Source organism: Equus przewalskii, chromosome 29, assembly GCF_037783145.1.
Source record: "Equus przewalskii isolate Varuska chromosome 29, EquPr2, whole genome shotgun sequence".
NCBI lineage: Eukaryota > Metazoa > Chordata > Mammalia > Perissodactyla > Equidae > Equus > Equus przewalskii.
The window spans coordinates 41,845,092-41,858,510 of NC_091859.1; the positions used below are offsets into that span (position 1 = coordinate 41,845,092).

General features: G+C 52.0%; 1 long non-coding RNA gene across 2 annotated transcripts; it reads right to left on the bottom strand.

The window, feature by feature from the left end:
- Nucleotides 1-245: 245 nt before the first annotated feature.
- Nucleotides 246-11,899, bottom strand: LOC103544807 (uncharacterized). Of its 2 annotated transcripts, XR_011534690.1 has the most exons (7): nucleotides 11,769-11,899; nucleotides 9,328-9,485; nucleotides 3,114-3,314; nucleotides 1,957-2,063; nucleotides 1,578-1,681; nucleotides 1,142-1,248; nucleotides 246-619 (listed from the first exon to the last, which is right to left on the bottom strand). It is a non-coding gene; the product is annotated as an uncharacterized lncRNA (long non-coding RNA). The 2 variants fall into 2 exon arrangements; XR_011534689.1 differs by lacking the exon at nucleotides 1,578-1,681 and having other exon boundaries at nucleotides 11,769-11,890.
- Nucleotides 11,900-13,419: the final 1,520 nt, after the last annotated feature.

A 13,419-nucleotide genomic window follows, 5' to 3' on the forward strand; every position in this document is an offset into this window, starting at 1 on the left:
GGGACCAATGCAGTTAGAGCTTGGGCAAGTCCCTTCTGCTCCAGAGCCCCCAGCCTCCCGCCTGTCGAAGAGGAGGCTGAACCAGATGCCCCTTGGGCCTTTCCAACCAGGACATTATGGGAGTTATGTAGGGTGAAGCCGGGCGGGGAACCAGAGAACCTTTTCTCAGCTCTCCCGGGCTCCTGCTCTCGGACCTGCTGCCTGGAAGTCACTTGCTCATCCATAAACACGCAGCCTACAAGATGTAACGTTACGTCATCTTTATTTTTTATTTGGAATTTGTAAAAGTTTCAGTCCGTTTGAGAACTCTGTGGGTTAGACTTTCTCACGGAGCAAGAATTCTGAGAACGCTGGGTAGTAGATAAGAAGTCAGAAAGTACAGGTTCCTGGTATTTTATCTTAATTAGCAAATGTATGTGGGACTGACTCTGTGCTGGTCGTCGTTTTATGACTTTTGTAAAGGCCGACACTGACTTCTGCGACTTAGGAACACCGTTATCCCTCTTTTACAGATGAGCCAGTGAGGCACAGAGAAGTTAGGTATCCTCTCCGAGGTCAGCCAAGCAGAGTCAGGTAGCCAAGGAATTCAAGGGCAAGGATGTTACTGGCACATTGGGTTCTTATTGTCCGCCAGGGTAGAAATCAAGAGCGACAACAAAGCGGGGAGTAGAAAGTAAAAGTTGATTAGCTTGTGCACAGGGGAGGCAGAGGGGAGCCGGGGCGGAAAGGAAAGGGGGAGGTGACTGGCTCATGAGGGAGCGGGACTGTGGGGCTTTTATGAGGCGAAGGCTGGGGAGGAGGCCCTTGTCACGGCATGCAGAGGTGCCTGTGCTTTCACGTAGCATGCGACCTCATGCGACGCATGTATCATTAACACGCTAGCTCTCCACCCTGGGTGTGATTTTTACTATGCTAACGCGGCGGGGGTCACCTTCAGTGGACTCCTAGGCGCTAGGGCCGTGAGTAAGCGGGGGGAAGTCCGGAGGCCGTGGGATGGGGATCTTGGGGGCCTCGGTCTGATTCTCCTAGCTTCCTGATTGGTTAGGGGCCTTATCTTGTTAGGCCCAGGGCCTTACCGATGGTTCCTGTCTCAAAACTACAAAAATCCATTCAGAATTTTTTTTTTTTAGAAAAAGCTTACAATTGATGAGGGTCCGTTTGTGTTTGAGATGATGTGGGCAGAGCGACTCAGGCCAACAAGGGCCTGAGGATGGGCCTGTCTTCCCAGCCCCCAGCATGGGCCTGCACCTGGAAGGTAAATGTTGAAGGAAAGGAAGAAAATTAACAACTGTCTTCTACTTCGAGTCGGGGAGGGAATAGAAAAGGGAGACGCATTTCTTAAACACCCAGCACATGCTGAGTTCTTTGCATCCGGCTCATTTAATCCTCACATTAACTGCATGGTTGTGCCATTATCCTCCCCATTTTACAGGTGAGAAAACAGGCTCAGAGATGCCAAGTAGCTTACTCAAGGACACACAGCCAGGGTGCCCGCACACCTTGAGAAGAAGGCAGTGCCTGTGTTTGTATATTTTGATCTCACTTTAGTCGTATTGATAGATTTATCTAGCACTTACTATGTGAAGGCTCATTGCCAGATGTTTAGACCCCAACAGCTGTCCCTTTGGTGCAATGGTGGTGTTGGCAGCAGTGGTGCATCTTGGGAGCGGCAGGAAAGGGGCTGGATTAGAGAGAATGTTTTGGCATGTTTTGAGGCCCAGCCACTGTATGGGATCTCAACCCTTTGGAGTCACAACCAGATGCTGCTTATGGGGCCTCATAAACGAGACAGACATGGGCGTGTGAGTTTCCTGCGCCTGCCGTAACAAATGACCACACCCGGGTAGTTTACAACAGAAAATTATTCCCTCGCCGCTCTAGAGGCCAGAAATCAGAAATCAAGGCGTCTTCAGGGTCGCCAGCCCTCCGGGGCTCTGGGGGAGGACCCTTCCTTACCTCTTCCAGCTTCTGGGGGCTCCTTGGCTTGGGCTGCAGCATCCAGCTTCTGCTCCATGGCCTCCTCCCCGGCCTCTCTGTGGCCCAAATCTTCCTCCGCCTCTTTCCTATAAGGATGCTCGACATTGGATTTAGGGCCCACCCCAAATCCAGGATGCTTTCATCTTGAGAGCCTTAACTGTGTTACATCTGCTAAGACTTTTTCCAAATAAGGTCTCTCACGTTCTCAGGTTCTGGGTAAACGTATCTTTGGTGGGGCCTTAGGGGCCACAATTCAACCTGCTGTACTGGCTTCTGCTACTTTCGTGGGTGAAGCATCCATTCCATCTTCTTCTCCCCACGGGCCTGGATGTTTCCCCCAGGTCCCACTCAGCCCCCATTTCAGTCCCTGTGGGTGAGCACTCGAGCTGGGCCTGGCCCATCAGAGCAAAGCATCTCTCTGGCCTCAGCGATTGGTCCAGGTCTGGTCTAATCAGACCCAATCTCGGGACTCTGGTTGTCTCTGCGGCGGGCTGCTATGAGGACAGCTGGTGGCAGCCACCTTGGTAGCAGGAGGGGTGGCCTGGCTGAGAACGGAGCCCACACAGAGGAGAGTGGGGCCGAGGGATGGAAAGTGAAGCCCAGTCTTTCCGTTACAGGAGCCAGCACGCTCGCCGTCCTGCTGAAGCCTGCTGAGAGGCATTCCTGTCCCCTCACAGAAATCAGACCTCCCTTCGCTTCTCTCCTAGAAGGAGACTTGACAACGGATTTAGGGCCCACCCTAAACCCAGGAGGCTTTCTTCTTGGGGGCCTTAACTTAATTACATCTGCAAAGACTTTTTCCAAATAAGGCACATTCTCGGGTTCGGGTAGATACATCTTGGGAGAGGACTGAGGGGCCACATTGGATTGTGACCCAAACAGACGTACACCATGAGCCCTTACTTAACTGAGGGTGCATTTCAATGGCACAGTGGCTGTCAGGGGCCTCCTTACTGGAGATGAAAATGAGACAGACAGCAGCGTGTGAGCTCTTGGCAGGATCCAGGAGGCCTCTGGTCCGGGCACACATGGGAGATGGAGGCCCAGAGAAGTGTGACCTCCCAGAGATCATGCCTGTGCTGCCCTCTGCCTAGAACGCCCTCTGACCCTCAAACTCAGCTCAGGCCCTCCCTCACCGGAGGGAGGCAGGCAGGCTGGCTGGCGATGCACGTCGTCCTCCTGCTGGAGCCCCATCTGTCCTCCTGCACCCAGAATGACCCTGTCGATTCTGCTGCCGCTGTTTATGGATCTTTTCTTCCTCCTTGGCGATGCTCTTCTGCTCACAGAGTACACTGATTCATGGGATGGAGCTGGAGCCCTTCCTCTTGAGTAGGTGTCTGCAGAGAGAATTCAGGAGGTCTGTGAACTTGGGTGGAAAAAATTCACCTCTTTATTTTCACTGCTTCTAACTTAAATTTAGCGTTCTTTCCACTACTATTGCAGGCTATGGACCACAGAAATAGCACAGATCACAGTAGTATCGGCAATTTTGTCACCGGCGCCCACAGGGGGCCTGGCAGGCGGGTGAGTCAGATGTGGTTGCTATCCTCCCAGAGCTGCCCCAGGGCTCCTGGCGGTGGCATCATCTCCTAATCGAGTGTGGGGACGACTGTGGAGAATCGGCAGGGACTGGAGTCAGGCGGGCCTGGGAGGAGGACGAGGCTGCTGCAGGGGATCGGAGGAGGGGCCGGGAGTCCTGAGCTGGGGTTGTGGCCATGGGAACGGGAGAGGGGAGGACACGGCGTCCAAGCGTATTGAAGAGGTCGCAGTGGCAGGTCTTGGTGGCCCACGTGCTGTGCAGCCTGAACCCCATTGCCCCTCACCCTGAGGCCTCTCCCCTCCCCAACTTTTAGGACACCAGCCCTGCCTCCTCTGGCACTTTCAGAGTCAGGTCCTCGAGGCTCGTCCGGGGCCCAACTCCTCACACCCATGGCACCACCGTCCATCACACCCCAACGACTGTGCACAGCTGCCTCACCTCCAGCCCTCGCCTTTGCTGCACCCAGCTGACTGCTTGACAAGTTCACTGATGCCTGAAAGGACCCCTCAGCCTGGTCCCCAGGTCTCCTCCTCCTGCAGGGCCCCCTCACAATTGCTCGAGCCAGAAATCTAGGGTCTTCCCACATGTCCCTATCGCGCTCACATCCAATCCATCTGGTGGTTTTATCTTCTAAGTATTCTCAAGTTCCTCTGCTCCACCCCATCCCAACTGTCACCACCCTAATCCAAGCCTTCGGTTCTTTCGCCAAAACTCTTTTAATGATATACTTGTGAAACAGGCTCAACACAAGGTTGACGTAAGGGAAGCCATATTGTAGAAAAGAGACCATGTTGTAACTTTGAACGACCTCTAACTAACCCAGCTGGATATGCACCCTCCAGGAGAGCCACATGCTCTGTAGATTTTATGACCCCTGCTTGTGCATATGCCTCCCAGCAGATCGTGCCCTTTGTGTGGTCACAAAATCTGATGACCACGAAGGGACTCGAACCCTTAATCTGTCTGCTCGCCCCGAGACAAAAGCCAATCGTCAAGAGGCAAGATGGTGGCAGAGAAAGGGCATTTTATTACAGCTTACCAGCAAGGGGGGAGACGGCTGACTAATGTCCAAAAGAACCATCTTAAGGGGCACAGAATCTTGAAGCAGTTATATAGGCCAGTGGGTTATAGGGGAGGGGGTTAGGAATGTTGACCCTCTGGTGTTACAGACTGGGAGTTGCCACATCAGACCTTTTAGTTTCATTGATGATGGCTATCAGTATAGACTCTCTGTTTGGGGGTCATCACATTCCTAAGGAACTCAAAAGAATGAAGGTATCGTCTTAGCGCAGCTGGGAGGTATATGCACCAGCATGGGTCATAAAATCTACAGAACAGGTGGATCTCCTGGAGGGTGCAAATCCAGCCGGGTTAGGTAGTCAGAGGTCATTCAAAATTACAACATGGTCTCTTTTCTACAAAATGGCTTCCCTTATGTCAACCTTGTGTTGAGCCAGTTTCATTTGTTTTCTGTTGCTGCGTAACAAACCATCACAAACTTGGTGGCTTGTCTTCTCACAATTGCTGTCAGTCAGAAGTTCAGGCCCAGCATAACTGGGCTCTCTGCTCAGAGTCTCATGGGCTGAAATCTTGGTGCTGGCCAGGGCTGAGTCTCATGTGAGGCTCGGGGTCCTTTTCCAAGCTCACGTCATTGTGGGCAGAATGCATTTCCTTGCAGCTGTAGAATTTACAGAGGCTGTGTCTTCAGGGCCGCAGGAGTGCCTCTGTCTGACTTCCCTGGACTCCTCCTTTGAAGAGCTCACCTGATTAGGTCAGGCCCACCCTGGATAATCTCCCTTTTGATGAACTCAACTGATTAGGAAACTTAATTACACCTGCAAAATTCCCTTTTGCCATATAACATCATTATAGTAATATCCCATCATATCTATAGGTCTCACTCACACTCAGGGGAAATTATACAAAGGCGTTGGTGATCATTTTAGAATTCTCCCACCACAAACAGCCTTCTCTTTGAGGACTCCCAGCCTGGGAGGCCTGGCCCCTCCAATCCAGCTTCTGCTGGACAACCAAAGTTGATGTTTTCTATCTGTCTGTCTATCTGTCTGTCTATCTGTCTGCCTATCTATCTATCTATCTATCTATCTATCATTGACCTATCATTGATCTATTTATGTTCCCTTCTTTCTTTGTTATTATTTTTTTTCCTCTTCAATATGAAATGTTTCAAATAAACCCAAAAAGAGAGTGAATAGTATAATGGACATTTCTTGTACCTATCAGCTAGATTTAGCAATTGTTGATATCTCACCTAATTTTCTTCATTTGTCCTTTTCTTTAATATTTTAAAGTCAGTTTCAGACATGATGATCACTCACTCCTAAATGCTTCAATATGTGCGTGGATTTTTTTAAATGGACATTTTTCTCCATAACCACAATATCATCATCACCCCTAATGAAATGAACGATCATCCTTTCTAAACCTCACTCACATTCAAATTTCTCTTATTGTCCCCAAAACATTCTTTCCAGCTGGGTGTCAAATCAGGATCAGGGTGATCTTTCAAAAATCCAAATGTGAACGTGTCACTTCCCCTATTAGCACCGATGGTTTCCTGGGCCCTGGGATACAGACCCAAGTCCTGGCCTGAAGGTGACAGGCCTCACTGGCCCCTTCGTGCCCCCCTCCCTCAGCCCTGCCCTCCCGTCCACTGGCCTTTCACTTTCTCAACAGGCCGTTGTCCTTCCAGCCGAGGGACCTTCATGTCTGCTGGTTCCTCCACCTGGAAAGTCTTCTCATCTTTCTGATCCAGTTCAGCCATCACTTCCCCAGGGAGGCCCCCAGGAACCCCAGAACCAGGTCCAACTCTTGTTTCATCTGATCTCTTGGAAACCCTGTTTCTGCCCTGAACCTGCTCCTGTCCTTCAGAGAGCCCAGCTGGATCCACAAGGACCCATTCCTGGGGGTGATTTCTTGGCCACTCTCTCACTCCCTGACCAGCCTGGAGGGCTGAGAGCAGGGTCACGTCTCTTCAACCACCGTTATGTGCTCCATAAATACGCATTTAGTCAGTGAATGAATGAGCGAACCCGGTGTGCGAGGACTGTGCGGTCATCAGAGGAGTTTGCAAGCCCCTGCTGGCCAGAGGGGAGTCGATGACAAGGGAGATGACCCCAGGGGGACGGGGCCAGCCCCTACCTTTCCCGATTCCTACCACCAGAGACCCCAAGGGAGGCCGGCCAGGGCTCATCTTCCTTCTCGCTTCTTGGCACTGTTCTCAAGGGAAGCATGGCTCTGGTGACACAGGCAGGATGAGTGGCCACGGGGCCTGTGCACTGGCTGGGGTCTGCATCTGCTCCCTTCAGTCCATCTCCACACAGCAGCCTGAGCGACATCTCCAAAGTCGAAGTCAGATCCCACCATCCCTGTTCCCATCTCATGTAGAATAAACCCCAATTCCTCACCTCCGCCTATGCCCCTTGTGATCCGGTGCCTGCCGACCTCCTAGAACCAAATCAACGGAGTGACGTCAGGGAGAGGAGGCTGGGCTGCCTGCCAGCAGGGGGCCTCCCCGAGGAGGAGGAGACTGACGCTGCCCAGGAGAGAATCTCGGAGCCAGGATGGAGCTGGAGCTGAGGCCTTGAGGCAGGAGACACCTGGCCAGGGGCCAGCAAGGAGGACCCATGGGAGACAAAGTGAGAAGACTGGCAGGAGCCATAGCAGGTAGCCCTAAGATGGGCTTCTCAAGGTCCACACAGTATATTAAAAATATTCGAGAGCCAGCCCTGATGGCCTAGTGGTTAAAGGTCCATGCTCACCGCTTTGGCGGCCCAGGTTCAGTTCCTGTTCACAGAACCACACCACCCATCCATCACTTGCCATGCTGTGGTGGTGGCTCACATAGAAGAACTAGAATGACTCACAAACCAGGATATACAACCATGTACTGGGGCTTTGGGGAGAAAAAAAAAAAAAGAGGAAGATTGGCAACAGATGTTAGCTCAGGGTGAATCTTTCCCTGCAGAAAATAAATAAATAAATAAATAATGTTTGAATTAGTTGGAACAAAACTGAAAGTTCAGAAGTAGATGCACACATATATGGTCAACTGATTTTTGACAAAAGTGCAAAGCAATTCAGTGGGGAAAGGAAAGTTTCAACAAATAGCATTGCATCAGTTGGCTGTCCAGACGCAAAAAAATGAATTTTGACTCTTATGTCACACTACATACAAAAATTAATTTTTTTAGGTCTATGAAGTGAATCATAGACCTAAATGGAATAGTTAAAACTGAAACTTCTAGAAGAAAATGTAAGAGAAAATCTTAGTGACTTGACTTAGGCAAAGATTTCTAAAACAGGATACAAAAACCACAAACTATAGAAGGAATAATTGACAAATTGGACTTTATCCAAATTTTTTAGAGTTTGCTCTTTGCAAAACATATATCTAACAAAGGACCTGCACACTTTCTAAAATGATGTTTCTCAGCCTTTTTTCCTTCCTCAAGGAGCCATCTTAGGCATTTTTTTTCCTGATCACCCCCATGAAAATTTAATACCGCAGATATCGGTTTCTGCACCGTATGTATATCCCTGCTTTCTACATAAAAAGAGTGTGTTTTAACCAATTTTCACCCCCTTGGGGGCAAGACTGCCCCTGTTGAAAATGCCTGACGCAGAATAGAAAAAGAACCTTTATGACTAGGCAATAAAAAGATAAACAATCAGTTTTTTTAATGGACAAAGCATGAGTCATCGTTAGGGACTGTGACATCATCACGTGGTACCACCATACACACCAGGATGGCCCATAAACAGACTGACCATCCCAAGTGTCGGCGAGGACTCGGAGGAACTGGAGCCCTCGTACACCGCTGGTGGGAATACAAACGTCCATCCACTTTGGAAAACAATTCGGTAGTTTCTTTTTTTTTTTTGAGGAAGATTAGCCCTGAGCTAACATCTGCTGCCAATCCTTCTCTTTTTGCTGAGGAAGACTGGCCCTGAGCCCTGAGCTAACATCTGTGCCCATCTTCCTCTACTTTATATGTGGGATGCCTACCACAGCATGGCTTGCCAAGTGGTGCCATGTCCTCACCCGGGATCCGAACTGAGAAACCCCGGACCGCCAAAGAGGAACATGCGCACTTAACCCTTGTGCCACTGGGCCGTCTCTGGAAGTTTCTTAAGAAGTTAAACATACACCTACCACGCGACCCAACAGTTTCACTCCTAGGATTCACCCAGGAGAAATGAAAGCACGAGCTCAGAGACTTGTACGTGAACGTTCATAGTAGCTTTATGTGAAATGGCTAAAAGGAAAAAAGGAAAACAGCCCACTGTCCACCAACAGGTGACTAGATCCACAAATTGTATACCCTTACAATGGAATACTGCTCAGCAATAACAAGGAATGAACCATCAATCCATGTACCATGTGGAGGAAGCTCAAAATAATTATACTGAGCCAAAGAAGCCGGGCAAAAAGGAGAACATGCGGTATGATTCCATTTATAGGAAATTCTAAAAATGCAATCAAATCTATAGTGACAGAAGCAGACCACTGGTTGACTGGGGGTGGGGTGGAAGTGGGGGATGAAGAAGGATGGATTACAGAGGGGCATGAGGAAACTCCTGGGGGTGATGGAAATGGTCATTATCTTGACTGTGGTGCTGGACTCACGGATATATATACATACACAGTCGTGCGTTGCTTAATGACAGGGACGCATTCTGAGAACTGCGTCGTTAGGTGATTTCGTCATTGTGCGAACATCATAGAGTGAACTTACACAAACCTGGACGGTACAGCCTACTACACACCTAGGCTATAGGGTACTAACCTTATGGGACCACTGTCGTGTACGTGGTCCATCGTTGACCAAAGTGTCCCTATGTGGCGCGTGACTGCATATGTCAAACTTCACATATGTGCCAAACTCATCAAGTTGCACACTTCAAGCATGTGTGGTTTATTGCACGGCAATCGTGCTTCAAAAATCTGTGCACACAAAGTAGAAATGTGAGTTAGTTGCCAATCTCAAAAATGGAGTGATTTCAATTTTTTTCTAAATCTGTATTTCTGACTTTACTTGAAAAAGGCAAATGGCTGGCTGCGTCTGGCCTCTCCTGTCAGGATAGTGGCAGGCGGCTGGAGCTGAGGCCACCGGGCCCCTCTGGACCTGGCCTGGCTGACCCTCCCGGTTTCTCTCCTCACTGCATCACCTTCTGTGGGCTGGGGGTAAGGCCCAGGAGAACTGACAGGGAGCTGGGCCGGGTTTGAGTAGGGGTGACGCAGATTTGCTCCTGTAGACCCTTGTCAGGTGGCCAAATAAAGGCCCTCCAGTCGGGCTGTGTCCAGGGGTGGCCAGGGGTGGCCAGGGGTGGCCGAGACGAGCCTTACACACCAGGTGTAGGGCTTTATCGTAGAGCCGTGATAGCTCCGTTCATTCATGATGGACACCACAGCATCATATGCAGTGTCACTGTCCCATTTTACAGACGATCCTAGGAGCCTGGCTGATGGGGTGGGGGTGAGGAGGGCAGCAGGAACCATGCAAAGACTCCTTTATCCTTTATTTCTTTGTTAGGTTGCTGAGTCTGTGAGGCACAGCCCAGAGCCAGGCTGTCCTGGAGGTGATGTGAGCCGAGTTCTCTGCCCCCACGCCCGTCTCCCCTCTTCCTGGGGGACGCGGGGGAATTGGCCTTACATCTGTAGCTCAGTGCGTGAGTCAGTCCAGCTGTGGGTAAATATTTGCAGAACTGACTTTGGCCACATCCCTTCCTCGCTTCCTGCTCAGTTTCCCCATCTGTAACGGGGAGGTAGGCTTGATGCTTTCTAGGGGTCCTGATATTCCAGGATTCCTTGAGGATACACCTCCTCTTTGCCTCCGAGCTGTTAATTACCAAGATCAGATAGGAAATGTGAGCCCTTGGAGGCTCTAGAAACAGGTTCCATCTTGTGACTCAGAATTTGCCCAGAGCTCTGCGCTCTTGTGGCTCAACCAAGTCCACTCTGGGGAACTTTGAGACCCCTGGCATCTTGGGGAGTCAGAGGAATCTCTCACCTCTGACTCCTTACTATTCTTGTGCACTGAACAAATAAAACAAACAGACTCCATTTCTCTTCATGCTTTGGTCTCCAGGAAGCTCCAAGGCACTTCCTGACTTAGAAACAGTGGAGGGGCTCCAGTAACTGTTCCTCTTAGGTTTGCTTCCTTACAACCCTAAGGAATGAGGTGGCACATTGGGACATGCATGTCCACACCTGGTCCCTCCCGAGCTACCACATGGAGGAAGGGCCAGAAGCAGCAAGACCTGTGGGGTGTTGATCCCAGCGGCCTAGGAGAGAGGGGGTCCAGGGCAGGCGGGTGGAGAGGAGGGGACACATGCCCCACCCTTGGCCACTGCATGGCTTCCTAACTGGGTTCCCTGCTTGCACCCTCCGGCCAGCCTGACGTCCACCCAGCAGCAAAGGAGTGGCTTCCGAGAGCCAGACCCTGCCCTCGGGCAGCTCCCTTCTCCTGTGAGGAGGGGCCCACCTCGGCACCCCGGGCCCACAAGACCCTGCGCCCCCACCCTCCACCCCCTGCCCCTCTATGACCTCATCACGGCCTATCACCCCTCCCCTCCCTCATCTCCACAGCCCTCTGCCCGGAATGCTCTTCCCCAGCCTCCCGGGGCTTCCCTCTGTGCCTCCTCCAGCTCCCATGGCCTTCCCCAGCCACCTGTGAGAATGCACCTGGCCCGCCTCTCTGTCTTCCCTCACCTGCTCCAGCCACCCGTGAGCCCTCACCGCCCCGAACCCGGCAGACCTTCCTAGGTTTACTGACTGTGTCCCCACTAAAAGGTGGCCTCCATCAGCACAGCGCTTCTGTCCCGTCCGCCGCCCTGTCTTGGGGTGCAGTCCGGCACGCAGGACGAGTTCAGTATTCTTCGTTGCACGGTTTGAAAGAGAAGGCGCATGGTGTCTGCCCCGGGACAGCAGAGGGAGTGGGAGTCAAGGATGGCGCTGACTCCAGGGGCGCTGCTCTTCTTACCATCTTCTCTCGCCCAAATTCCCCAACCTTCACACCCACCATGTTATCCCCCTTGGAGGACGGGGTCAGAGAGGGCGGGCCCAGACCCGGCCGCGGTGTGACCTTCCTGGACCCTGGGCACTTTCACCTTTGTCGGACCCTTCCTCCATAGATAATGATAATGCTAATGATAGTAATAATAATAATAAAAAATTAAAAGTATTTTACGACTGCCTTGAAAAGACAAATGTATCAAAATTACATACTAAGACATTTTCTTCTACGTAAAAGTTCGTTCTCTTCTGATTCTAACGGAATTTACTGAAGTCCGCCGCGGGGTGGGCGAGGCAGCATCCCCATCCCCGCCCCACCCCGCGCCCCCGAGTCCGAACCGCGCAGGGCGCCGCCAGGGGGCGCCCGACACCAGCGCGCGGCCTCACCGGCGGCGGGTGGGGGTGCCGGGCGGGGAGGGGCGCCGCGCTCCGCAGGCCGGCCCGGCTGTGGGGCTCTCACCCACCCTCTGCGGTCCCCGCCGCGCCAAAACCCCGCTCCGTGCCCCTCATCGCCTCTCTTCTCCTTTCAAGACCCACTTGAGGTACCACCGCCTCCAAGAAGCCTTCCCGACTCTCAGGCTGGGCCAGGCATCTCTGGGCTCGCACAGACCCCTGGGGCCCGGTCCACACTGTCGGCCACTCTTTCCTTCTCCCAAGACAGTGGACAGTGAGAACCCCGGGCAGGGATAAGCCTGGGTCACACATGACCCCGGAATGGCCAGTCGGGGAATGGATTCCAGGAGAATAAATCTGGGAGCTGGAAGCCCCACGCAGCTTTCCTGGGTCATTAGTGGTGGCGGTCCTCGCCCCCCACCCCATGCTTGCTTAGGGCCTGAGTGGCCGCGGATGTGCGGTACCCTGGCTCCCTGGCCCCCACCCCCATCCCATCATGTCAGCTCTGCAGTTTCTGAGGACTGATCATTCTTCTTCCAGAGTCTCAGGAGCTGCCCTCCCAGCCTGCAGGCTGACCCTGAGTGGGGGGGACCCCAGGCTTTTGCATTAGGGTCCCTCGGTCACGCATCACTGCCTGCTGCCTCCTGTTTAAGAAGAGTGTACAGCTGGGGCAGAGGGTCGTTTGTCAGACTCATCGCCAATTTGTGAGCGATAATAAAGTACTCAGAGATGTTTGGACATTATTTTCTTACAATGAGTAAATTAGAAAGGATCCAGTTGTCCTTGTAGTAATCTGTTTCACTCATGTGTTTTGACCTTGCAGGAGTGGCTGGCTCTGCAGACTCACATAGTGTGTCTGGCAGGCTTGATGGTTTCCAGAAAGGCTGGAATGAATGTTCTAGAACACTCAGCCTTCTGTTCCCCAGGGTCCTCTGCTGACCTCAGGCTCGCACATGCACCATGCTAGCTGTGTGGCCTTAGGGAAGTTGCTCAACTTCTCTGTGCCTCAGTTTCTTCATTTGTAAAACAGGATGGTGATATCAGAGCTTCTGTCCCCCCCCCACCTCATTTTTGGGAAGATTAATGGGACAATGCCTTCAGAGCACTCAGGAGAGAGCCCAGCACAGAGGAAGTGGTCGGAAGGGTTAGAAGCTAGCACTGCCGTCAAGCGTGGGGTTTGCCATCACCTGCTCAGGGAAGTGGCAGAGAAAGGAGTGAAGCTGGCCCAGCCCCAGGGCAGTTGGGCTTGTGAAGTCCGTCCTCGGCCCCCAGAACCTCTCTCCTCATGCTCCTCTCTAGCCCTGACCACGTGGCCTATGCTTTTGTCGTCCCCATCGCCTTAACTGAGAGCTCCTGGAGTGGGGCAGGGGCTGGTGGGGGGGTGGGGGGGAGGGTATTACTTCCCTTTTCTGGGAGAGGACTCTTCACCTTGGGTGGGAGTCAAGGTCCTGAAGGTCATGACCTGTGTATG